This window comes from Bufo bufo, chromosome 5, assembly GCF_905171765.1.
Source record: "Bufo bufo chromosome 5, aBufBuf1.1, whole genome shotgun sequence".
Taxonomy (NCBI): Eukaryota; Metazoa; Chordata; class Amphibia; order Anura; family Bufonidae; genus Bufo; species Bufo bufo.
The window spans coordinates 137,580,996-137,608,302 of NC_053393.1; the positions used below are offsets into that span (position 1 = coordinate 137,580,996).

Here is a 27,307-nt window from a genome sequence, read left to right on the forward strand (position 1 = left end):
ATATATTCTATAAGGGAAAATGGACCCTCACCTGGGACTGCATGGTGCGGGCACACAATGTAAGCCCTGAACCTTTTAATTTCAGCTTAATATTTTTTTGTTATAATTATTAAAACTATATACAAGTGGTACTTTTAAATAAAACCAATCACTTCACCTGTATAAATAAGATAAAAAAGAAGAAAAAACTATATGTACTGTTACGTCAGCTTGTCTGAAAAATGGAAGTAAGTGCTTAATTGCTTTTTAGTCAGTGAGAGAAAAGATCATGATTTAAAGAAATGCAATAATGGAAAAGTAACGATGTACAAATACAAAGGGATAAAGTGATAAGACAACTGACCACAGAGAAACAGTCTGGATAAGAAATAACAGTGGCAGACAGTGTAGTATGCCCTCATTAATAAGTGATCCAGTAACTGAGAAGAACAGATATGTGTAGGTCAAAGAGATCCTATCAGCTAGATAATGTAAAGACAGATGCATTGTTAAATAAAGGAATAATTAATAGATGCATTGTGCTAGTCAGAGAGTTTAATAAAGAGATTTATCAAATAGAAAATGTAGTAAACAAAAATTGAGATTGAGATAATTTCCCTGACATATCTGTTTTCTTAACTACTCACATTTCCCATGTAATGAGAATCCTGAAGAATATTTTCATATACTGTACATTCTATGTTCTATTTATCTAATATTCCTATAAATTAATTGCCAGCAGTCTGCAATAAAGTTCAATCTAGGTGTCATTAGTTTGGGGTGTGTTCCTGTATTGCTCTCCAATCAATGATGCCAGTGTCAGAGTGATCTGGACCTTCCTTGCACTACTAGCAACTCATTAAAAAAGAACTTCAAGTATGAATAATAGAGGAATGGCACAATATAGAGTTATATGAAAAGATGCTCCAGAATTATCATTACATGGGGAATGAATTAGTTACCAACACATACAAGTCAAAGCCTTTATTTGATCATATTAATATGAAGACTTTAATAATTAATGTTCATTTTCATCTATTCCATTCTAGTCTTATGATAAGGAAGTATACATTACCAGGGCTTCTCAGCCCGAGCGATCAATCTACAAATATAAGTGCAGCGGAAACAGCAAACAGACAGTAAGACACAAATATAACCCCTAGCCCTATGCATACCTTTTCCTATAGATTGTCTTGCCATTCCTCAAGTTTAAGCTTTTGTCTTTGCAGGCTGCAGGAGCTGAGCCTCTCTATTCTTACCCAGCTCAAAGGCACAGCCCAATACATTGCCTGATTATAGCCTGATGTGTTTTTGCGGTGTTTTCGCCTTATTAGCAATCTAAAGGACAGGTAAGGGTGGGTTTGTATTGGCATTACGGAATTCTGTTATAGGTTCCATTATAACGGTTCTGTTTGGTTCCGTTATACATGATGGAAAAAATAGTCCTGTTGACAGGACTATTTTTTCCATCATGTATAACCGAACCAAACAGAACCGTTATTTGGCCCTATAGACATAAATTAGGACGCAGCAAAATGGAATGCCTCTTAAAGGCTTCCATTTTGCTTTGCGTCCTAAAATTCTGTGAAAAAATGCAATTGTGTAAAAGTAGTAAAATGTAAAAATAAAATGTATGCTGCACATGTACATTTATGCTGCACAGTGAATTTGAATTGCTGTTTTTCTGCACCCCTCATTTAATCAAAAGCCAATACATTTGAATCAGTAATTCTATGAATCTGGTAATGGTGCCACTGAAAATACAGCTCATCCCATGAAAATTCCCTCATACATTTACATAATTCATCTACAGAGCTGTGTGAGAACTTGTTTTTGTGGTGAGAGCAGTCTATTTTATTAGTAATGTTTTGGGATACATCCAACTTTTTGCTAAATTTTAATAAACATTTTTTGGGAGAGTAATGGGACCAAAAAATGACAAATCAGCCATTTCGTTCTGTTATAGGTTTTTTAAATATTTTCACAGTCCAGACATTTTTTAATGCATTGCTTATGTTTATATGTAAAATTGGGAAAGGGCAGTGATTTGAAGTTTTAATATTTTCTTAAGCATTTTTTTTTTTCATACTGTAAATTTTACTTCCAAATCCTATTGCAGTCTATGGAGTTTTTTTTACTGGCTTTTTGTTAAGATCCCTCCCTCTGTCAAACAATGCAAACAATAGAGCCGAGAAATGGGGATCATTCTAAATTAAAGTGGTATTATACCTACTATAAATGGAAAAATGGAAGTTCTTTGAGCACATTTTTGGCCCGACACAAGTTTGATCAAAATGTGCGCAAAGAGCTTCCATTTTTCCATTTATAGTAGGTATAATACCACTTTAATTTAGAATAATCCCCATTTCTCATCTCTACTGTTTGGAAGGGAAAAGTTGTGCAGCCATTTTTTTTATCAACCATGTTTGCTTTATGGATATGCACCTGTGACTATGAATATGAATGGGCTAGTCAAAATTTTCTTGTAGTATATATTAAGGGTAGCACTTATTTTAGACTGAGCAACACCCATCTGCCTGGGGCTTCTGAGCAGAGTATAAATGTAGCTGGTTCCTACACTTCCCTGAAAATGTAGGCTTAGGTAAGTCCAAGTGAGGCAGTATATTAGTATAAGGACCCGTCTGCGAACAATTTGCGAAATATCGCAAAAACGAATATTGCCTATGCAGCTCATCACTAGTTGATAGTACAGTGACATACTGTTATTTGATAGCACTGTAAGATGAATGTGTCTACTAGGGATGAGCGAATCGACTTCGGATGAAACATCCAAAGTCTATTCGCCTAAAACTTTGGTAGAAGTCATGATTCCTCCCTGCTTCTTGCTTGTAGGCCAATGAGTCATGATGGTTCCCTGCTTCTTGCTTGTGGGACAATGACTTATTGGCCTACAAGCAAGAAGCAGGGAGGAATCATGTGTTCAGATGGAAAAAAAATGACGAATATTTGTCATTATGAATATATGGCACTATATTCTAAATATTCGCGAATTCTCAAAGTGCTGATATTCGCGATTAAAATTTGCTATTCGAATATTCGCGCTCAACACTAGTCTCTACATATATTTTGTGCTATATGCTTATACTCCTTTTATACAACACCCAAAAACCTTCAAGATAAGTCCCGGTCTAATAGCAGTACCCACAGAGGAGAGACAGAACTTCTAGACATTCTAATTATTAAGATAAGCCCCTTTGGACGTTTCAGGCTAGTTTCACACTTGCGGCAGGACGGATTCGACATGCTGTTTACCATGTCGGATCCGTCCTGCGGCTATTTCGCCGTGCCCCCGCTCCGTCCCCATTGACTATAATGGGGACAGGGGCAGAGCTCCGGCGCAGCACGGCGAAAGCCGCCGGACTAAAAAACCTGACATGCAGTAATTTTAGTCCGGCGGCCTTTCGCCGTGCACCGCCGTGCTGCGCCGGAGCTCTGCCACCGTCCCCATTATAGTCAATGGGGATGGAGCGGCGGCCCGGGGGCACGGCGAAATAGCCGCAGGACGGATCCGACATGGTGAACAGCATGTCGGATCCGTCCTGCCGCAAGTGTGAAAGTACCCTTAGTCTATATTATTCTTTAGCTTTTATGAAGAATGATTTTTATAGGTATATTTTATTTTCCATTTTTATAGATCAGTATTAAGACATTAATTTCTAGGAACCAAACTTATGGTTATTGGTTCAGTATGTTAATCACTAGCTGGCTGTCAGCTTCAATTATTGAACTTAAAATAGAGGAACTTAATTATATAATGATGACATAAATATATTTTTCATTCCCTACTTATACTTCTGACAGGTAAAATGTAAGGTGCATGTTATGTGTGCGCCTTTACATTACTGAATATAGATTACTTAGAAATGCATGATAATAAAAATGTATCCTTACATGTATTTCCATACTTACAACAAAGAATTAGATATTTTTTATAAATAGCAACACATGATATACTGACAACGACATAGATATTTTTTACTTTTGACCGGATGAAAATTGGATCAAGGATAATAAAAGTAAAGTAAAAAAAAGCAAACACAACTGTACTGCTGTGTAGAATGTTGTGTCTTGCAATTGGTAAAGCAGTACCCAAAAAAAAAAGCAGGATCATTATCTGAGTATATGTTGGTAAACTGCCACATTGGTCCCAAGGTTGCAGTTGCTCTGTTTAATGATGTGTTTTCCTTTTGCAAACAGTAAAGTGTGGCTGGACTAGAGGGCGCAGCCTGGGGGGAGGCCAGCATGACGAGGGGAGGCATCAACGAAATAGGTTAGGCAGGGATTGGTGTGTTTAAAGGTAGGGGCGGAGTAAAAATGGGGGTCTTAAATATGGTGTCAGGAGGAAAGGGGCCAATTTAGAAAACAAAATGATCCAGACAGGGGCACAGTGAAGTGCAAGCTCATCTTGCAATGGCTGATGCAGATGCACTAATTCGCCAGCTGCGAGAGAAGGCTGAAGTGCAGGGACCGGAATGGTTACATGCCCAGCTTCAGGGCCTGCTCAGTGAAGAAGATGTAGGTGACAGGTCCGTGCAGCAAGAGACGCGCCAGCCACCGGTGTGCCTCAGTTCAGAGCAGGTCCCCAGAGTCCGGCGCCCAGTCAGGAGCCCCTCCAGGGACCCTTAACGTTGAGCGGCAGAGTGGCAGCCTCCTGCTCATTCCTCCCTCTGTGGGAGGAATCCATGATTACGGCGGGACTGCAGCAGATGCAGGATCCTCACCAGCACTCCCCTTGCTGGTGAAAATGGCGGCGCAGGGCCAGGTTCGGCGGATCCTTTTGCTCAGTTTTGGGAGCGAGGACGGGGCTGTCTCTCCCTCCAGCAGTGGTTGAAGCAGGCCGGTGCATTTGAGCGGTTGGTAGGACACTGGCCCCCCCTTCTTCAGTGCCACTGCCAGCATAAGGTCGGCTGTTAAAAATGGGCAGCAGACTCTTCATCGAACAGCACCAGCGCATCTGCTTCGGGGCCCCTCGGATCTGTGGCATCTGGATACTGGATCTGAGGCTGGACTAGATTCTGGATCTGCGGCTGGTGGGATCACAGCACCCAAGCAGCCTGGTGAGTTACCATGGGGACCTTTCTTATCTATCCTTAGTACCTTGGGGAGAGGAGGGGTTGGGGGACCTTCAGGGGACTTGGGGCGGGGGCTTGTCAATGTATTAGGGGGCTTGGCGTCGGTAGCAGCGGGGTGGGTGCCGTGTGGGGGGTTGCCGTTTCCTGCCTGGTGTATAACGGGGACTGGGCTCAACCCATTAGCGTGGGGATGAGTGCAGTCCATACACAGGTTGGGGGTGTTACGGGTGTGAACGCCGCGCCGTCTGCAGGATCGGGTTCAGTGTCAGTACAGACGCAGATTGGGGGTTCGCTTGAGGATGAACCAGTTAGGATGGATGACACTGCATTGGGGAAGGTGTATGTGTGCTTTGAGGGTCCTTTAGGAGCACCCTTAAAACAGGACATAAGGGATTAGATTTGGAAAGGGGAGTATATTGAAATTTTTTCACTGCTCCCCCTTGAGCGTTTTAATCTGGACAAGGCCAAAAAAAAACGACGGTAAAAAGGAAGAGGAAGAAAAGGGCCGGTATCGATTTGATTCCATGCACATTTTCTAATTGGCTGCAAGCTTTTGCAATTTTAGCCAGTGTTATTGGGGGAAAAGTGCCCGAATGTTGTTCGGCTCTTTTTTGCTATCTTGACTCGTTTGGGGAGACATACCGCGTTTATGGTGGTCATGCTTGGCTCCGCTATGACAAACAATTTTTACAGCAGAAGGCTGTGCGTCCCAACATTCATTGGGACCAATAGATATTGCGTTATGGTTAAAAGTAACGACGCCTGTTAGAACGGCTCAGTCCTTTCATGGGGAATCGGGAGGATCCAGCCAATCCACGTTTGCTACAGCGTCGGCTAAGGGACTGTGCTTTTTGTTTAACGAAGGAGGGTATAAGTTTGGGGCGAAGTGTAAATTTCTAAGTAGGTACCCTGATTTTGAGGTGGCGCATTAGTTAAGGGATGGTTTCCAGTTCAGTATTCGTATCCCCTTTGTTCCGGGGGAGGCATTTTTGCTAAAAAAGAATTGGCGTTCGACGTATGAGCACAAGGAGGTAGTCACGGAAAAGCTGTTTCGGGAAGTGTGGCTGGGGTGGATGGCTGGGTTGTTTTCGAAACCTCCGGTGACGGATTTGCGTTTGTCGCCGCTGCGGGTTATGCCCAAGAAGGAACCAAATAAATTTCAGCTCATTTATCACTTGTCATATCCTAAGGGTTTGTCGGTACTGTTGATCGAGCACCAAAGTGCTCAGGCCGAACACCTCAGGATGCTTGGGTGCGCTACCGAGCACCCGAGCTCAATGGAAGTCAATAGGAGAACCAGAGCATTAAACCAGGCACCCCCTGCTCTGAAGAGGGGAGGGTGTCTGGTTCATAGGAAAAGGTCAGAAATTGATGGAAACACCACCGAAATGGTTTGGGAACAGAATGGGGAGGATCTCTGGATGCATCTTGGACTCCCAGGTCGCTGCTGGGAACAATGTTGTCCGAGTAGTACACCACTTTTACAGACTGACAATAATACGCCCAAAACTGAAGATAAAATTTATTTTAGCGAAAAAATTGTTAGGAAACATGCTTTCCTGTATATTTAGGCTACTTTGACACTGGCATTTCTGGGTCCGCTTGTGAGATCCATTTCAGTGCTCTCACAAGCAGCCCAAAATGGATCAGTTCAGCCCCAATGCATTCTGAATGGATAAGGATCCGTTCAGAATGCATCAATTTGGCTGCATTTGGTCTTCGTTGCGTTTTTTAGACAGTCACTAAAACGCAGTTTGCAGCATTTTAATGACCGTCTGACTATGCGGAGCCAAACAGATCCGCCTAGACTTACAATGTTAGTCAACGGATCTATTTTTTAACTGACACAATATGGTGCAATTGAAAACGGATCCGTCCCCCATTGACTTTCTTTTTTTTATTTTTTATTTCTATTTTTATTGTAAATTTTCACAATATAACAGGGAATAACAACTTTTCAAGGTATAGGCTCGCAGGCCGCATCAGAGTACAAGCAAGCATAGAGTGAGTACAAATTAGATACCATTATAATGCACAGTACACGAACTGGGATACCAGTCAATTCCTATCATCTTTGGAAAGGTTTCGATATATGAGGCAATTGTGAGATTTGGAAATCAAGGCCTAAGTAAGGTGTTGAGACCATGTGGAGAGGTATTGTAATCAAATGCTTGAGGTGTAGTGATTAGGGATGAGCGAACCCGAACTGTATAGTTCGGGTTCGTACCGAATTTTGGGGTGTCCGTGACACGGACCCGAACTCGAACATTTTCGTAAAAGTCTGTGTTCGGGTTCGGTGTTCGGCGCTTTCTTGGCGCTTTTTGAAAGGCTGCAAAGCAGCCAATCAACAAGCGTCATACTACTTGCCCCAAGAGGCCATCACAGCCTTGCCTACTATTGGCATGGCTGTGATTGGCCAGTGCAGCATGTGACCCAGCCTCTATATAAGCTTGGGTCACGTTGCGCTGCACGTCACTCTGCTGATTGAAGCATAGGGAGAGGTTGCAGCTGCGACGTTAGGGCAAGATTAGGCAGTGATTAACTCCTCCAAAAGACTTCATTCTGTGATCGATCTGCAGCTGTGGATCATTGAAGTGCTAATATTGACTTGCTCACTTTTTTGAGGCTGCCCAGAGCGTTTTTAGATCACTTTTTTTCTGGGGTGATCGGCGGCCATTTTGTGACTTGTGGTGCGCCAGCACAAGCTATCACCAAGTGTATTTAACCATCAATAGTGTGGTTATTTTGTGCTATATCCTACATCAGCTGCAGGCTGAGCCTGTGTCACCAAAGTGCATTTAACCATCAACAGTCTGGTTATTTTTTGGCCATATACTACATCAGCTGCAGGCTGAGCCTGTGTCACCGAAGTGCATTTAACCATCAACAGTCTGATTATTTTTTGGCCATATACTATATCTGGTGCAGGCTGAGCCTGTGTCACCCAAGTGCATTTAACCATCAACAGTGTGGTTATTTTTTGGCCATATACTACATCAGGGGCAAGTTGAGCCTGTCACCCAGCGCCTAAAAAATAGACCTGACATTTCTATTCAACCAAATCTGTACTGTTTTAGCTGGTCAAGTTATTTGTAGTGACCGTAAAAGCACACTTTTTGTTCTGGGTTGAAAAACTATTCCCAAATTTGCCATTCTCAAAATAACTAGTTTCTGGTATATGAGGCATACTTGAAATCTATCCCAAAAAGGATATCTTACATTGAAGGTACTGATAGTGTCATTCAGAAAAACCTAAGACACACGCTACCGTGCAGATAGAAGTCTGATTCTGAGATTAAACCTTAACCTGTCACACAGTGCAAAAAAAAACAGGTCTCACATTTCTATTCAAGCAAATCTGTACTGTTTTAGCTGGTCAAGTTATTTGTAGCGACCGTAAAAGCCCTTTTTTTTTTCTGGGTTGAAAAACTATTCCCAAATTTGCCATTCTCAAAATAACTATTTTCTGGAATTTGAGGCCTACTTGAAATCTATCCCAAAAAGGATATCTTACATTGAAGGTACTGATAGTGTCATTCAGAAAAACCTAAGACACACGCTACCGTGCAGATAGAAGTCTGATTCTGAGATTAAACCTTAACCTGTCACATAGTGCAAAAAAAAACAGGTCTCACATTTCTATTCAAGCAAATCTGTACTGTTTTAGCTGGTCAAGTTATTTGTAGTGACCGTAAAAGCACATTGTTTTTTCTGGGTTGAAAAACTATTCCCAAATTTGCCATTCTCAAAATAACTAGTTTCTGGTATTTGAGGCCTACTTGAAATCTATCCCAAAAAGTATATCTTACATTGAAGGTACTGATAGTGTCATTCAGAAAAACCTAAGACACACGCTACCGTGCAGATAGAAGTCTGATTCTGAGATTAAACCTTAACCTGTCACACAGTGCAAAAAAAAACAGGCCTCACATTTCTATTGAAGCAAATCTGTACTGTTTTAGCTGGTCAAGTTATTTGTAGCGACCGTAAAAGCCCTTTTTTTTTTCTGGGTTGAAAAACTATTACCAAATTTGCCATTCTCAAAATAACTAGTTTCTGGTATTTGAGGCCTACTTGAAATCTATCCCAAAAAGGATATCTTACATTGAAGGTACTGATAGTGTCATTCAGAAAAACCTAAGACACACGCTACCGTGCAGATAGAAGTCTGATTCTGAGATTAAACCTTAACCTGCCACACAGTGCAAAAAAAACAGGTCTCACATTTCTATTCAAGCAAATCTGTACTGTTTTAGCTGGTCAAGTTATTTGTAGCGACCGTAAAAGCCCTTTTTTTTTTCTGGGTTGAAAAACTATTCCCAAATTTGCCATTCTCAAAATAACTAGTTTCTGGTATTTGAGGCCTACTTGAAATCTATCCCAAAAATAATTTCTTACATTGAAGGTACTGATAGTGTCATTCAGAAAAACCTAAGACACACGCTACCGTGCAGATAGAAGTCTGATTCTGAGATTAAACCTTAACCTGTCACACAGTGCAAAAAAAAACAGGTCTCACATTTCTATTCAACCAAATCTGTACTGTTTTAGCTGGTCAAGTTATTTGTAGCGACCGTAAAAGCACATTTTTTTTTCTGGTTTGAAAAACTATTCCCAAATTTGCCATTCTTAAAATAACTAGTTTCTGGTATTTGAGGCCTACTTGAAATCTATCCCAAAAAGGATATCTTACATTGAAGGTACTGATAGTGTCATTCAGAAAAACCTAAGACACACGCTACCGTGCAGATAGAAGTCTGATTCTGTGATTAAACCTTAACCTGTCACACAGTGCAAAAAAAAACAGGTCTCACATTTCTATTCAAGCAAATCTGTACTGTTTTAGCTGGTCAAGTTATTTGTAGCGACCGTAAAAGCACATTTTTTTTTCTGGTTTGAAAAACTATTCCCAAATTTGCCATTCTCAAAATAACTAGTTTCTGGTATTTGAGGCCTACTTGAAATCTATCCCAAAAAGGATATCTTACATTGAAGGTACTGATAGTGTCATTCAGAAAAACCTAAGACACACGCTACCGTGCAGATAGAAGTCTGATTCTGAGATTAAACCTTAATCTGTCACACAGTGCAAAAAAAAAACAGGTCTCACATTTCTATTCAAGCAAATCTGTACTGTTTTAGCTGGTCAAGTTATTTGTAGTGACCGTAAAAGCACAAAAAACTTTTTTTTTTTCTGGGTTGAAAAACTATTCCCAAATTTGCCATTCTCAAAATTGTGGTGAACGGGAACAATGAGGAAAACATCTAATAAGGGACGCGGACGCGGACGTGGACATGGTCGTGGTGGTGTTAGTGGACCCTCTGGTGCTGGGAGAGGACGTGGCCGTTCTGCCACAGCCACACGTCCTAGTGTACCAACTACCTCAGGTCCCAGTAGCCGCCAGAATTTACAGGGATATTTGGTGGGGCCCAATGCCGTTCTAAGGATGGTAAGGCCTGAGCAGGTACAGGCATTAGTCAATTGGGTGGCCGACAGTGCATCCAGCACGTTCACATTATTTCCCACCCAGTCTTCTGCAGAAAGCGCACAGATGGCGCATAAAAACCAAGCCCATCAGTCTGTCACATCACCCCCATGCATATCAGGGAAACTGTCTGAGCCTCAAGTTATGCAGCAGTCTCTTATGCTGTTTGAAGACTCTGCTGCCAGGGTTTCCCAAGGGCATCCACCTAGCTCTTCACCAGGGGTGGAAGAGATAGAATGCACTAACGCACTACCACTTATGTTTCCTGATGATGAGGACATGGGAATACCACCTCAGCACGTCTCTGATGATGACGAAACACAGGTGCCAACTGCTGCATCTTTCTGCAGTGTGCAGACTGAACAGGAGGTCAGGGATCAAGACTGGGTGGAAGACGATGCAGGGGACGATGAGGTCCTAGACCCCACATGGAATGAAGGTCGTGCCACTGACTTTCACAGTTCGGAGGAAGAGGCAGTGGTGAGACCGAGCCAACAGCATAGCAAAAGAGGGAGCAGTGGGCAAAATCAGAACACCCGCCGCCAAGAGACTCCGCCTGCTACTGACCGCCGCCATCTGGGACCGAGCACCCCAAAGGCAGCTTCAAGGAGTTCCCTGGCATGGCACTTCTTCAAACAATGTGCTGACGACAAGACCCGAGTGGTTTGCACGCTGTGCCATCAGAGCCTGAAGCGAGGCATTAACGTTCTGAACCTTAGCACAACCTGCATGACCAGGCACCGGCATGCAAAGCATGAACTGCAGTGGAGTAAACACCTTAAAAACAAGGAAGTCACTCAGGCTCCCCCTGCTGCCTCTTCTGCTGCTGCCGCCTCGGCCTCTTCTGCTGCTGCCGCCGCCTCGGCCTCTTCTGCTGCTGCTGCCGCCGCCTCGGCCTCTTCCTCTGCCTCTGGAGGAACGTTGGCACCTGCGGCCCAGCAAACATGGGATGTACCACCAACACCACCACCTGCGTCACCAAGCATCTCAACCATGTCACACGGCAGCGTTCAGCTCTCCATCTCACAAACATTTGAGAGAAAGCGTAAATTCCCACCTAGCCACCCTCGATCCCTGGCCCTGAATGCCAGCATTTCTAAACTACTGGCCTATGAAATGCTGTCATTTAGGCTGGTGGACACACACAGCTTCAAACAGCTCATGTCGCTTGCTGTCCCACAGTATGTTGTTCCCAGCCGCCACTACTTCTCCAAGAGAGCCGTGCCTTCCCTGCACAAACAAGTGTCCGATAAAATCAAGTGTGCACTGCGCAACGCCATCTGTGGCAAGGTCCACCTAACCACAGATACGTGGACCAGTAAGCACGGCCAGGGACGCTATATCTCCCTAACTGCACACTGGGTAAATGTAGTGGCGGCTGGGCCCCAGGCGGAGAGCTGTTTGGCGCACGTCCTTCCGCCGCCAAGGATCGCAGGGCAACATTCTTTGCCTCCTGTCTCCTCCTCCTCCTACTCAGCTTCCTCCTCCTCTTCTTCCACCTGCTCATCCAGTCAGCCACACACCTTCACCACCAACGTCAGCACAGCCCGGGGTAAACGTCAGCAGGCCATTCTGAAACTCATATGTTTGGGGGACAGGCCCCACACCGCACAGGAGTTGTGGCGGGGTATAGAACAACAGACCGACGAGTGGTTGCTGCCAGTGAGCCTCAAGCCCGGCCTGGTGGTGTGCGATAATGGGCGAAATCTCGTTGCAGCTCTGGGACTAGCCGGTTTGACGCACATCCCTTGCCTGGCGCATGTGCTGAATTTGGTGGTGCAGAAGTTCATTCGCAACTACCCCGACATGTCAGAGCTGCTGCATAAAGTGCGGGCCGTCTGTTCGCACTTCCGGCGTTCACACCCTGCCGCTGCTCGCCTGTCTGCGCTACAGCGTAACTTCGGCCTTCCCGCTCACCGCCTCATATGCGACGTGCCCACAAGGAGGTAGTCACGGAAAAGCTGTTTCGGGAAGTGTGGCTGGGGTGGATGGCTGGGTTGTTTTCGAAACCTCCGGTGACGGATTTGCGTTTGTCGCCGCTGCGGGTTATGCCCAAGAAGGAACCAAATAAATTTCAGCTCATTTATCACTTGTCATATCCTAAGGGTTTGTCGGTACTGTTGATCGAGCACCAAAGTGCTCAGGCCGAACACCTCAGGATGCTTGGGTGCGCTACCGAGCACCCGAGCTCAATGGAAGTCAATAGGAGAACCAGAGCATTAAACCAGGCACCCCCTGCTCTGAAGAGGGGAGGGTGTCTGGTTCATAGGAAAAGGTCAGAAATTGATGGAAACACCACCGAAATGGTTTGGGAACAGAATGGGGAGGATCTCTGGATGCATCTTGGACTCCCAGGTCGCTGCTGGGAACAATGTTGTCCGAGTAGTACACCACTTTTACAGACTGACAATAATACGCCCAAAACTGAAGATAAAATTTATTTTAGCGAAAAAATTGTTAGGAAACATGCTTTCCTGTATATTTAGGCTACTTTGACACTGGCATTTCTGGGTCCGCTTGTGAGATCCATTTCAGTGCTCTCACAAGCAGCCCAAAATGGATCAGTTCAGCCCCAATGCATTCTGAATGGATAAGGATCCGTTCAGAATGCATCAATTTGGCTGCATTTGGTCTTCGTTGCGTTTTTTAGACAGTCACTAAAACGCAGTTTGCAGCATTTTAATGACCGTCTGACTATGCGGAGCCAAACAGATCCGCCTAGACTTACAATGTTAGTCAACGGATCTATTTTTTAACTGACACAATATGGTGCAATTAAAACGGATCCGTCCCCCATTGACTTTCTTTTTTTTATTTTTTATTTCTATTTTTATTGTAAATTTTCACAATATAACAGGGAATAACAACTTTTCAAGGTATAGGCTCGCAGGCCGCATCAGAGTACAAGCAAGCATAGAGTGAGTACAAATTAGATACCATTATAATGCACAGTACACGAACTGGGATACCAGTCAATTCCTATCATCTTTGGAAAGGTTTCGATATATGAGGCAATTGTGAGATTTGGAAATCAAGGCCTAAGTAAGGTGTTGAGACCATGTGGAGAGGTATTGTAATCAAATGCTTGAGGTGTAGTGATTAGGGATGAGCGAACCCGAACTGTATAGTTCGGGTTCGTACCGAATTTTGGGGTGTCCGTGACACGGACCCGAACTCGAACATTTTCGTAAAAGTCTGTGTTCGGGTTCGGTGTTCGGCGCTTTCTTGGCGCTTTTTGAAAGGCTGCAAAGCAGCCAATCAACAAGCGTCATACTACTTGCCCCAAGAGGCCATCACAGCCTTGCCTACTATTGGCATGGCTGTGATTGGCCAGTGCAGCATGTGACCCAGCCTCTATATAAGCTTGGGTCACGTTGCGCTGCACGTCACTCTGCTGATTGAAGCATAGGGAGAGGTTGCAGCTGCGACGTTAGGGCAAGATTAGGCAGTGATTAACTCCTCCAAAAGACTTCATTCTGTGATCGATCTGCAGCTGTGGATCATTGAAGTGCTAATATTGACTTGCTCACTTTTTTGAGGCTGCCCAGAGCGTTTTTAGATCACTTTTTTTCTGGGGTGATCGGCGGCCATTTTGTGACTTGTGGTGCGCCAGCACAAGCTATCACCAAGTGTATTTAACCATCAATAGTGTGGTTATTTTGTGCTATATCCTACATCAGCTGCAGGCTGAGCCTGTGTCACCAAAGTGCATTTAACCATCAACAGTCTGGTTATTTTTTGGCCATATACTACATCAGCTGCAGGCTGAGCCTGTGTCACCGAAGTGCATTTAACCATCAACAGTCTGATTATTTTTTGGCCATATACTATATCTGGTGCAGGCTGAGCCTGTGTCACCCAAGTGCATTTAACCATCAACAGTGTGGTTATTTTTTGGCCATATACTACATCAGGGGCAAGTTGAGCCTGTCACCCAGCGCCTAAAAAATAGACCTGACATTTCTATTCAACCAAATCTGTACTGTTTTAGCTGGTCAAGTTATTTGTAGTGACCGTAAAAGCACACTTTTTGTTCTGGGTTGAAAAACTATTCCCAAATTTGCCATTCTCAAAATAACTAGTTTCTGGTATATGAGGCATACTTGAAATCTATCCCAAAAAGGATATCTTACATTGAAGGTACTGATAGTGTCATTCAGAAAAACCTAAGACACACGCTACCGTGCAGATAGAAGTCTGATTCTGAGATTAAACCTTAACCTGTCACACAGTGCAAAAAAAAACAGGTCTCACATTTCTATTCAAGCAAATCTGTACTGTTTTAGCTGGTCAAGTTATTTGTAGCGACCGTAAAAGCCCTTTTTTTTTTCTGGGTTGAAAAACTATTCCCAAATTTGCCATTCTCAAAATAACTATTTTCTGGAATTTGAGGCCTACTTGAAATCTATCCCAAAAAGGATATCTTACATTGAAGGTACTGATAGTGTCATTCAGAAAAACCTAAGACACACGCTACCGTGCAGATAGAAGTCTGATTCTGAGATTAAACCTTAACCTGTCACACAGTGCAAAAAAAAACAGGTCTCACATTTCTATTCAAGCAAATCTGTACTGTTTTAGCTGGTCAAGTTATTTGTAGTGACCGTAAAAGCACATTGTTTTTTCTGGGTTGAAAAACTATTCCCAAATTTGCCATTCTCAAAATAACTAGTTTCTGGTATTTGAGGCCTACTTGAAATCTATCCCAAAAAGTATATCTTACATTGAAGGTACTGATAGTGTCATTCAGAAAAACCTAAGACACACGCTACCATGCAGATAGAAGTCTGATTCTGAGATTAAACCTTAACCTGTCACACAGTGCAAAAAAAAACAGGTCTCACATTTCTATTGAAGCAAATCTGTACTGTTTTAGCTGGTCAAGTTATTTGTAGCGACCGTAAAAGCCCTTTTTTTTTTCTGGGTTGAAAAACTATTCCCAAATTTGCCATTCTCAAAATAACTAGTTTCTGGTATTTGAGGCCTACTTGAAATCTATCCCAAAAAGGATATCTTACATTGAAGGTACTGATAGTGTCATTCAGAAAAACCTAAGACACACGCTACCGTGCAGATAGAAGTCTGATTCTGAGATTAAACCTTAACCTGCCACACAGTGCAAAAAAAACAGGTCTCACATTTCTATTCAAGCAAATCTGTACTGTTTTAGCTGGTCAAGTTATTTGTAGCGACCGTAAAAGCCCTTTTTTTTTTCTGGGTTGAAAAACTATTCCCAAATTTGCCATTCTCAAAATAACTAGTTTCTGGTATTTGAGGCCTACTTGAAATCTATCCCAAAAATAATTTCTTACATTGAAGGTACTGATAGTGTCATTCAGAAAAACCTAAGACACACGCTACCGTGCAGATAGAAGTCTGATTCTGAGATTAAACCTTAACCTGTCACACAGTGCAAAAAAAAACAGGTCTCACATTTCTATTCAACCAAATCTGTACTGTTTTAGCTGGTCAAGTTATTTGTAGCGACCGTAAAAGCACATTTTTTTTTCTGGTTTGAAAAACTATTCCCAAATTTGCCATTCTTAAAATAACTAGTTTCTGGTATTTGAGGCCTACTTGAAATCTATCCCAAAAAGGATATCTTACATTGAAGGTACTGATAGTGTCATTCAGAAAAACCTAAGACACACGCTACCGTGCAGATAGAAGTCTGATTCTGTGATTAAACCTTAACCTGTCACACAGTGCAAAAAAAAACAGGTCTCACATTTCTATTCAAGCAAATCTGTACTGTTTTAGCTGGTCAAGTTATTTGTAGCGACCGTAAAAGCACATTTTTTTTTCTGGTTTGAAAAACTATTCCCAAATTTGCCATTCTCAAAATAACTAGTTTCTGGTATTTGAGGCCTACTTGAAATCTATCCCAAAAAGGATATCTTACATTGAAGGTACTGATAGTGTCATTCAGAAAAACCTAAGACACACGCTACCGTGCAGATAGAAGTCTGATTCTGAGATTAAACCTTAATCTGTCACACAGTGCAAAAAAAAAACAGGTCTCACATTTCTATTCAAGCAAATCTGTACTGTTTTAGCTGGTCAAGTTATTTGTAGTGACCGTAAAAGCACAAAAAACTTTTTTTTTTTCTGGGTTGAAAAACTATTCCCAAATTTGCCATTCTCAAAATTGTGGTGAACGGGAACAATGAGGAAAACATCTAATAAGGGACGCGGACGCGGACGTGGACATGGTCGTGGTGGTGTTAGTGGACCCTCTGGTGCTGGGAGAGGACGTGGCCGTTCTGCCACAGCCACACGTCCTAGTGTACCAACTACCTCAGGTCCCAGTAGCCGCCAGAATTTACAGGGATATTTGGTGGGGCCCAATGCCGTTCTAAGGATGGTAAGGCCTGAGCAGGTACAGGCATTAGTCAATTGGGTGGCCGACAGTGCATCCAGCACGTTCACATTATTTCCCACCCAGTCTTCTGCAGAAAGCGCACAGATGGCGCATAAAAACCAAGCCCATCAGTCTGTCACATCACCCCCATGCATATCAGGGAAACTGTCTGAGCCTCAAGTTATGCAGCAGTCTCTTATGCTGTTTGAAGACTCTGCTGCCAGGGTTTCCCAAGGGCATCCACCTAGCTCTTCACCAGGGGTGGAAGAGATAGAATGCACTAACGCACTACCACTTATGTTTCCTGATGATGAGGACATGGGAATACCACCTCAGCACGTCTCTGATGATGACGAAACACAGGTGCCAACTGCTGCATCTTTCTGCAGTGTGCAGACTGAACAGGAGGTCAGGGATCAAGACTGGGTGGAAGACGATGCAGGGGACGATGAGGTCCTAGACCCCACATGGAATGAAGGTCGTGCCACTGACTTTCACAGTTCGGAGGAAGAGGCAGTGGTGAGACCGAGCCAACAGCATAGCAAAAGAGGGAGCAGTGGGCAAAATCAGAACACCCGCCGCCAAGAGACTCCGCCTGCTACTGACCGCCGCCATCTGGGACCGAGCACCCCAAAGGCAGCTTCAAGGAGTTCCCTGGCATGGCACTTCTTCAAACAATGTGCTGACGACAAGACCCGAGTGGTTTGCACGCTGTGCCATCAGAGCCTGAAGCGAGGCATTAACGTTCTGAACCTTAGCACAACCTGCATGACCAGGCACCGGCATGCAAAGCATGAACTGCAGTGGAGTAAACACCTTAAAAACAAGGAAGTCACTCAGGCTCCCCCTGCTGCCTCTTCTGCTGCTGCCGCCTCGGCCTCTTCTGCTGCTGCCGCCGCCTCGGCCTCTTCTGCTGCTGCTGCCGCCGCCTCGGCCTCTTCCTCTGCCTCTGGAGGAACGTTGGCACCTGCGGCCCAGCAAACATGGGATGTACCACCAACACCACCACCTGCGTCACCAAGCATCTCAACCATGTCACACGGCAGCGTTCAGCTCTCCATCTCACAAACATTTGAGAGAAAGCATAAATTCCCACCTAGCCACCCTCGATCCCTGGCCCTGAATGCCAGCATTTCTAAACTACTGGCCTATGAAATGCTGTCATTTAGGCTGGTGGACACACACAGCTTCAAACAGCTCATGTCGCTTGCTGTCCCACAGTATGTTGTTCCCAGCCGCCACTACTTCTCCAAGAGAGCCGTGCCTTCCCTGCACAAACAAGTGTCCGATAAAATCAAGTGTGCACTGCGCAACGCCATCTGTGGCAAGGTCCACCTAACCACAGATACGTGGACCAGTAAGCACGGCCAGGGACGCTATATCTCCCTAACTGCACACTGGGTAAATGTAGTGGCGGCTGGGCCCCAGGCGGAGAGCTGTTTGGCGCACGTCCTTCCGCCGCCAAGGATCGCAGGGCAACATTCTTTGCCTCCTGTCTCCTCCTCCTCCTACTCAGCTTCCTCCTCCTCTTCTTCCACCTGCTCATCCAGTCAGCCACACACCTTCACCACCAACGTCAGCACAGCCCGGGGTAAACGTCAGCAGGCCATTCTGAAACTCATATGTTTGGGGGACAGGCCCCACACCGCACAGGAGTTGTGGCGGGGTATAGAACAACAGACCGACGAGTGGTTGCTGCCAGTGAGCCTCAAGCCTGGCCTGGTGGTGTGCGATAATGGGCGAAATCTCGTTGCAGCTCTGGGACTAGCCGGTTTGACGCACATCCCTTGCCTGGCGCATGTGCTGAATTTGGTGGTGCAGAAGTTCATTCGCAACTACCCCGACATGTCAGAGCTGCTGCATAAAGTGCGGGCCGTCTGTTCGCACTTCCGGCGTTCACACCCTGCCGCTGCTCGCCTGTCTGCGCTACAGCGTAACTTCGGCCTTCCCGCTCACCGCCTCATATGCGACGTGCCCACAAGGAGGTAGTCACGGAAAAGCTGTTTCGGGAAGTGTGGCTGGGGTGGATGGCTGGGTTGTTTTCGAAACCTCCGGTGACGGATTTGCGTTTGTCGCCGCTGCGGGTTATGCCCAAGAAGGAACCAAATAAATTTCAGCTCATTTATCACTTGTCATATCCTAAGGGTTTGTCGGTACTGTTGATCGAGCACCAAAGTGCTCAGGCCGAACACCTCAGGATGCTTGGGTGCGCTACCGAGCACCCGAGCTCAATGGAAGTCAATAGGAGAACCAGAGCATTAAACCAGGCACCCCCTGCTCTGAAGAGGGGAGGGTGTCTGGTTCATAGGAAAAGGTCAGAAATTGATGGAAACACCACCGAAATGGTTTGGGAACAGAATGGGGAGGATCTCTGGATGCATCTTGGACTCCCAGGTCGCTGCTGGGAACAATGTTGTCCGAGTAGTACACCACTTTTACAGACTGACAATAATACGCCCAAAACTGAAGATAAAATTTATTTTAGCGAAAAAATTGTTAGGAAACATGCTTTCCTGTATATTTAGGCTACTTTGACACTGGCATTTCTGGGTCCGCTTGTGAGATCCATTTCAGTGCTCTCACAAGCAGCCCAAAATGGATCAGTTCAGCCCCAATGCATTCTGAATGGATAAGGATCCGTTCAGAATGCATCAATTTGGCTGCATTTGGTCTTCGTTGCGTTTTTTAGACAGTCACTAAAACGCAGTTTGCAGCATTTTAATGACCGTCTGACTATGCGGAGCCAAACAGATCCGCCTAGACTTACAATGTTAGTCAACGGATCTATTTTTTAACTGACACAATATGGTGCAATTGAAAACGGATCCGTCCCCCATTGACTTTCTTTTTTTTATTTTTTATTTCTATTTTTATTGTAAATTTTCACAATATAACAGGGAATAACAACTTTTCAAGGTATAGGCTCGCAGGCCGCATCAGAGTACAAGCAAGCATAGAGTGAGTACAAATTAGATACCATTATAATGCACAGTACACGAACTGGGATACCAGTCAATTCCTATCATCTTTGGAAAGGTTTCGATATATGAGGCAATTGTGAGATTTGGAAATCAAGGCCTAAGTAAGGTGTTGAGACCATGTGGAGAGGTATTGTAATCAAATGCTTGAGGTGTAGTGATTAGGGATGAGCGAACCCGAACTGTATAGTTCGGGTTCGTACCGAATTTTGGGGTGTCCGTGACACGGACCCGAACTCGAACATTTTCGTAAAAGTCTGTGTTCGGGTTCGGTGTTCGGCGCTTTCTTGGCGCTTTTTGAAAGGCTGCAAAGCAGCCAATCAACAAGCGTCATACTACTTGCCCCAAGAGGCCATCACAGCCTTGCCTACTATTGGCATGGCTGTGATTGGCCAGTGCAGCATGTGACCCAGCCTCTATATAAGCTTGGGTCACGTTGCGCTGCACGTCACTCTGCTGATTGAAGCATAGGGAGAGGTTGCAGCTGCGACGTTAGGGCAAGATTAGGCAGTGATTAACTCCTCCAAAAGACTTCATTCTGTGATCGATCTGCAGCTGTGGATCATTGAAGTGCTAATATTGACTTGCTCACTTTTTTGAGGCTGCCCAGAGCGTTTTTAGATCACTTTTTTTCTGGGGTGATCGGCGGCCATTTTGTGACTTGTGGTGCGCCAGCACAAGCTATCACCAAGTGTATTTAACCATCAATAGTGTGGTTATTTTGTGCTATATCCTACATCAGCTGCAGGCTGAGCCTGTGTCACCAAAGTGCATTTAACCATCAACAGTCTGGTTATTTTTTGGCCATATACTACATCAGCTGCAGGCTGAGCCTGTGTCACCGAAGTGCATTTAACCATCAACAGTCTGATTATTTTTTGGCCATATACTATATCTGGTGCAGGCTGAGCCTGTGTCACCCAAGTGCATTTAACCATCAACAGTGTGGTTATTTTTTGGCCATATACTACATCAGGGGCAAGTTGAGCCTGTCACCCAGCGCCTAAAAAATAGACCTGACATTTCTATTCAACCAAATCTGTACTGTTTTAGCTGGTCAAGTTATTTGTAGTGACCGTAAAAGCACACTTTTTGTTCTGGGTTGAAAAACTATTCCCAAATTTGCCATTCTCAAAATAACTAGTTTCTGGTATATGAGGCATACTTGAAATCTATCCCAAAAAGGATATCTTACATTGAAGGTACTGATAGTGTCATTCAGAAAAACCTAAGACACACGCTACCGTGCAGATAGAAGTCTGATTCTGAGATTAAACCTTAACCTGTCACACAGTGCAAAAAAAAACAGGTCTCACATTTCTATTCAAGCAAATCTGTACTGTTTTAGCTGGTCAAGTTATTTGTAGCGACCGTAAAAGCCCTTTTTTTTTTCTGGGTTGAAAAACTATTCCCAAATTTGCCATTCTCAAAATAACTATTTTCTGGAATTTGAGGCCTACTTGAAATCTATCCCAAAAAGGATATCTTACATTGAAGGTACTGATAGTGTCATTCAGAAAAACCTAAGACACACGCTACCGTGCAGATAGAAGTCTGATTCTGAGATTAAACCTTAACCTGTCACACAGTGCAAAAAAAAACAGGTCTCACATTTCTATTCAAGCAAATCTGTACTGTTTTAGCTGGTCAAGTTATTTGTAGTGACCGTAAAAGCACATTGTTTTTTCTGGGTTGAAAAACTATTCCCAAATTTGCCATTCTCAAAATAACTAGTTTCTGGTATTTGAGGCCTACTTGAAATCTATCCCAAAAAGTATATCTTACATTGAAGGTACTAATAGTGTCATTCAGAAAAACCTAAGACACACGCTACCATGCAGATAGAAGTCTGATTCTGAGATTAAACCTTAACCTGTCACACAGTGCAAAAAAAAACAGGTCTCACATTTCTATTGAAGCAAATCTGTACTGTTTTAGCTGGTCAAGTTATTTGTAGCGACCGTAAAAGCCCTTTTTTTTTTCTGGTTTGAAAAACTATTACCAAATTTGCCATTCTCAAAATAACTAGTTTCTGGTATTTGAGGCCTACTTGAAATCTATCCCAAAAAGGATATCTTACATTGAAGGTACTGATAGTGTCATTCAGAAAAACCTAAGACACACGCTACCGTGCAGATAGAAGTCTGATTCTGAGATTAAACCTTAACCTGCCACACAGTGCAAAAAAAACAGGTCTCACATTTCTATTCAAGCAAATCTGTACTGTTTTAGCTGGTCAAGTTATTTGTAGCGACCGTAAAAGCCCTTTTTTTTTTCTGGGTTGAAAAACTATTCCCAAATTTGCCATTCTCAAAATAACTAGTTTCTGGTATTTGAGGCCTACTTGAAATCTATCCCAAAAATAATTTCTTACATTGAAGGTACTGATAGTGTCATTCAGAAAAACCTAAGACACACGCTACCGTGCAGATAGAAGTCTGATTCTGAGATTAAACCTTAACCTGTCACACAGTGCAAAAAAAAACAGGTCTCACATTTCTATTCAACCAAATCTGTACTGTTTTAGCTGGTCAAGTTATTTGTAGCGACCGTAAAAGCACATTTTTTTTTCTGGTTTGAAAAACTATTCCCAAATTTGCCATTCTTAAAATAACTAGTTTCTGGTATTTGAGGCCTACTTGAAATCTATCCCAAAAAGGATATCTTACATTGAAGGTACTGATAGTGTCATTCAGAAAAACCTAAGACACACGCTACCGTGCAGATAGAAGTCTGATTCTGTGATTAAACCTTAACCTGTCACACAGTGCAAAAAAAAACAGGTCTCACATTTCTATTCAAGCAAATCTGTACTGTTTTAGCTGGTCAAGTTATTTGTAGCGACCGTAAAAGCACATTTTTTTTTCTGGTTTGAAAAACTTTTCCCAAATTTGCCATTCTCAAAATAACTAGTTTCTGGTATTTGAGGCCTACTTGAAATCTATCCCAAAAAGGATATCTTACATTGAAGGTACTGATAGTGTCATTCATAAAAACCTAAGACACACGCTACCGTGCAGATAGAAGTCTGATTCTGAGATTAAACCTTAATCTGTCACACAGTGCAAAAAAAAAAACAGGTCTCACATTTCTATTCAAGCAAATCTGTACTGTTTTAGCTGGTCAAGTTATTTGTAGTGACCGTAAAAGCACAAAAAACTTTTTTTTTTTCTGGGTTGAAAAACTATTCCCAAATTTGCCATTCTCAAAATTGTGGTGAACGGGAACAATGAGGAAAACATCTAATAAGGGACACGGACGCGGACGTGGACATCTTCGTGGTGGTGTTAGTGGACCCTCTGGTGCTGGGAGAGGACGTGGCCGTTCTGCCACAGCCACACGTCCTAGTGTACCAACTACCTCAGGTCCCAGTAGCCGCCAGAATTTACAGGGATATTTGGTGGGGCCCAATGCCGTTCTAAGGATGGTAAGGCCTGAGCAGGTACAGGCATTAGTCAATTGGGTGGCCGACAGTGCATCCAGCACGTTCACATTATTTCCCACCCAGTCTTCTGCAGAAAGCGCACAGATGGCGCATAAAAACCAAGCCCATCAGTCTGTCACATCACCCCCATGCATATCAGGGAAACTGTCTGAGCCTCAAGTTATGCAGCAGTCTCTTATGCTGTTTGAAGACTCTGCTGCCATGGTTTCCCAAGGGCATCCACCTAGCTCTTCACCAGGGGTGGAAGAGATAGAATGCACTAACGCACTACCACTTATGTTTCCTGATGATGAGGACATGGGAATACCACCTCAGCACGTCTCTGATGATGACGAAACACAGGTGCCAACTGCTGCATCTTTCTGCAGTGTGCAGACTGAACAGGAGGTCAGGGATCAAGACTGGGTGGAAGACGATGCAGGGGACGATGAGGTCCTAGACCCCACATGGAATGAAGGTCGTGCCACTGACTTTCACAGTTCGGAGGAAGAGGCAGTGGTGAGACCGAGCCAACAGCATAGCAAAAGAGGGAGCAGTGGGCAAAATCAGAACACCCGCCGCCAAGAGACTCCGCCTGCTACTGACCGCCGCCATCTGGGACCGAGCACCCCAAAGGCAGCTTCAAGGAGTTCCCTGGCATGGCACTTCTTCAAACAATGTGCTGACGACAAGACCCGAGTGGTTTGCACGCTGTGCCATCAGAGCCTGAAGCGAGGCATTAACGTTCTGAACCTTAGCACAACCTGCATGACCAGGCACCGGCATGCAAAGCATGAACTGCAGTGGAGTAAACACCTTAAAAACAAGGAAGTCACTCAGGCTCCCCCTGCTGCCTCTTCTGCTGCTGCCGCCTCGGCCTCTTCTGCTGCTGCCGCCGCCTCGGCCTCTTCTGCTGCTGCTGCCGCCGCCTCGGCCTCTTCCTCTGCCTCTGGAGGAACGTTGGCACCTGCGGCCCAGCAAACATGGGATGTACCACCAACACCACCACCTGCGTCACCAAGCATCTCAACCATGTCACACGGCAGCGTTCAGCTCTCCATCTCACAAACATTTGAGAGAAAGCGTAAATTCCCACCTAGCCACCCTCGATCCCTGGCCCTGAATGCCAGCATTTCTAAACTACTGGCCTATGAAATGCTGTCATTTAGGCTGGTGGACACACACAGCTTCAAACAGCTCATGTCGCTTGCTGTCCCACAGTATGTTGTTCCCAGCCGCCACTACTTCTCCAAGAGAGCCGTGCCTTCCCTGCACAAACAAGTGTCCGATAAAATCAAGTGTGCACTGCGCAACGCCATCTGTGGCAAGGTCCACCTAACCACAGATACGTGGACCAGTAAGCACGGCCAGGGACGCTATATCTCCCTAACTGCACACTGGGTAAATGTAGTGGCGGCTGGGCCCCAGGCGGAGAGCTGTTTGGCGCACGTCCTTCCGCCGCCAAGGATTGCAGGGCAACATTCTTTGCCTCCTGTCTCCTCCTCCTCCTACTCAGCTTCCTCCTCCTCTTCTTCCACCTGCTCATCCAGTCAGCCACACACCTTCACCACCAACGTCAGCACAGCCCGGGGTAAACGTCAGCAGGCCATTCTGAAACTCATATGTTTGGGGGACAGGCCCCACACCGCACAGGAGTTGTGGCGGGGTATAGAACAACAGACCGACGAGTGGTTGCTGCCAGTGAGCCTCAAGCCCGGCCTGGTGGTGTGCGATAATGGGCGAAATCTCGTTGCAGCTCTGGGACTAGCCGGTTTGACGCACATCCCTTGCCTGGCGCATGTGCTGAATTTGGTGGTGCAGAAGTTCATTCGCAACTACCCCGACATGTCAGAGCTGCTGCATAAAGTGCGGGCCGTCTGTTCGCACTTCCGGCGTTCACACCCTGCCGCTGCTCGCCTGTCTGCGCTACAGCGTAACTTCGGCCTTCCCGCTCACCGCCTCATATGCGACGTGCCCACCAGGTGGAACTCCACCTTGCATATGCTGGACAGACTGTGCGAGCAGCAGCAGGCCATAGTGGAGTTTCAGCTGCAGCACGCACGGGTCAGTCGCACTGCGGATCAGACACACTTCACCACCAATAACTGGGCCTCCATGCGAGACCTGTGTGCCCTGTTGCGTTGTTTCGAGTACTCCACCAACATGGCCAGTGGCGATGACGCCGTTATCAGCGTTACAATACCACTTCTATGTCTCCTTGAGAAAACACTTAGGGTGATGATGGAAGAGGAGGTGGCCCAGGAGGAAGAGGAGGAAGAGGGGTCATTTTTAGCACTTTCAGGCCAGTCTCTTCGAAGTGACTCAGAGGGAGGTTTTTTGCAACAGCAGAGGCCAGGTACAAATGTGGCCAGACAGGGCCCACTACTGGAGGACGAGGAGGATGAGGATGAGGTGGAGGAGGATGAGGATGAAGCATGTTCACAGCGGGGTGGCACCCAAAGCAGCTCGGGCCCATCACTGGTGCGTGGCTGGGGGGAAACTCAGGACGATGACGATACGCCTCCCACAGAGGACAGCTTGTCCTTACCTCTGGGCAGCCTGGCACACATGAGCGACTACATGCTGCAGTGCCTGCGCAACGACAGCAGAGTTGCCCACATTTTAACGTGTGCGGACTACTGGGTTGCCACCCTGCTGGATCCCCGGTACAAAGACAATGTGCCCACCTTACTTCCTACACTGGAGCGTGATAGGAAGATGCGCGAGTACAAGAGCACGTTGGTAGACGCGCTACTGAGAGCATTCCCAAATGTCACAGAGGAACCAGTGGAAGCCCAAGGCGAAGGCAGAGGAGGAGCAAGAGGTCGCCAACGCAGCTGTGTCACGCCCAGCTCCTCTAAGGGCAGGGTTAGCATGGCAGAGATGTGGAAAAGTTTTGTCAACACGCCACAGCTAACTGCACCACCACCTGATATGGAACGTGTTAGCAGGAGGCAACATTTCACTAACATGGTGGAACAGTACCTGTGCACACCCCTCCACGTACTGACTGATGGTTCGGCCACATTCAACTTCTGGGTCTCCAAATTGTCCACGTGGGCAGAGCTAGCCTTTTATGCCTTGGAGGTGCTGGCCTGCCCGGCGGCAAGCGTTTTGTCTGAACGTGTATTCAGCACGGCAGGGGGCGTCATTACAGACAAACGCAGCCGCCTGTCTACAGCCAATGTGGACAAGCTGACGTTCATAAAAATGAACCAGGCATGGATCCCACAGGACCTGTCCATCTCTTGTGCAGATTAGATATTAACTACCTGCCCTTAACAATATATTATTCTACTCCAGGGCACTTCCTCATTCAATACTATTTTTAATTTCATTTTATCATTATATTGCGTGGCAACCCAAAGTTGAATGAACCTCTCCTCTGTCTGTGTGTCGGGGCCTAAATGTGTGACAGTGGCCTGTTCCAGTGGTGGGTGACGTGAAGCCTGATTCTCTGCTATGACATGAAGACAGATTCTGCGCTGACATAAGGCCAGATTCTCTGTTACGGGACCTCTCTCCTCTGTTTGGGTGCCTGGGCCTAAATGTGTGACAATGGCCTGTTCCAGTGGTGGGTGACGTGAAGCCTGATTCTCTGCTATGACATGAATACAGATTCTGCGCTGACATAAGGCCAGATTCTCTGTTACGGGACCTCTCTCCTCTGCCTGGGTGCCTGGGCCTAAATGTGTGACAGTGGCCTGTTCCAGTGGTGGGTGACGTGAAGCCTGATTCTCTGCTAAGACATGAAGACAGATTCTGTGCTGACATAAGGCCAGATTCTCTGTTACGGGACCTCTCTCCTCTGCCTGGGTGCCTGGGCCTAAATATGTGACAGTGACCTGTTCCAGTGGTGGGTGACGTGAAGCCTGATTCTCTGCTATGACATGAAGACAGATTCTGCGCTGACATAAGGCCAGATTCTCTGTTACGGGACCTCTCTCCTCTGCCTGGGTGCCTGGGCCTAAATGTGTGACAGTGGC

General features: G+C 45.2%; 1 protein-coding gene across 1 annotated transcript in view; it reads right to left on the bottom strand.

The window, feature by feature from the left end:
• SNTG1 (syntrophin gamma 1) overlaps positions 1-27,307 on the bottom strand; it is a gene marked incomplete at its 3' end in the record, with an annotated part of 293,950 nt that overhangs the window by 240,363 nt on the left and 26,280 nt on the right. The window lies entirely within an intron of this gene.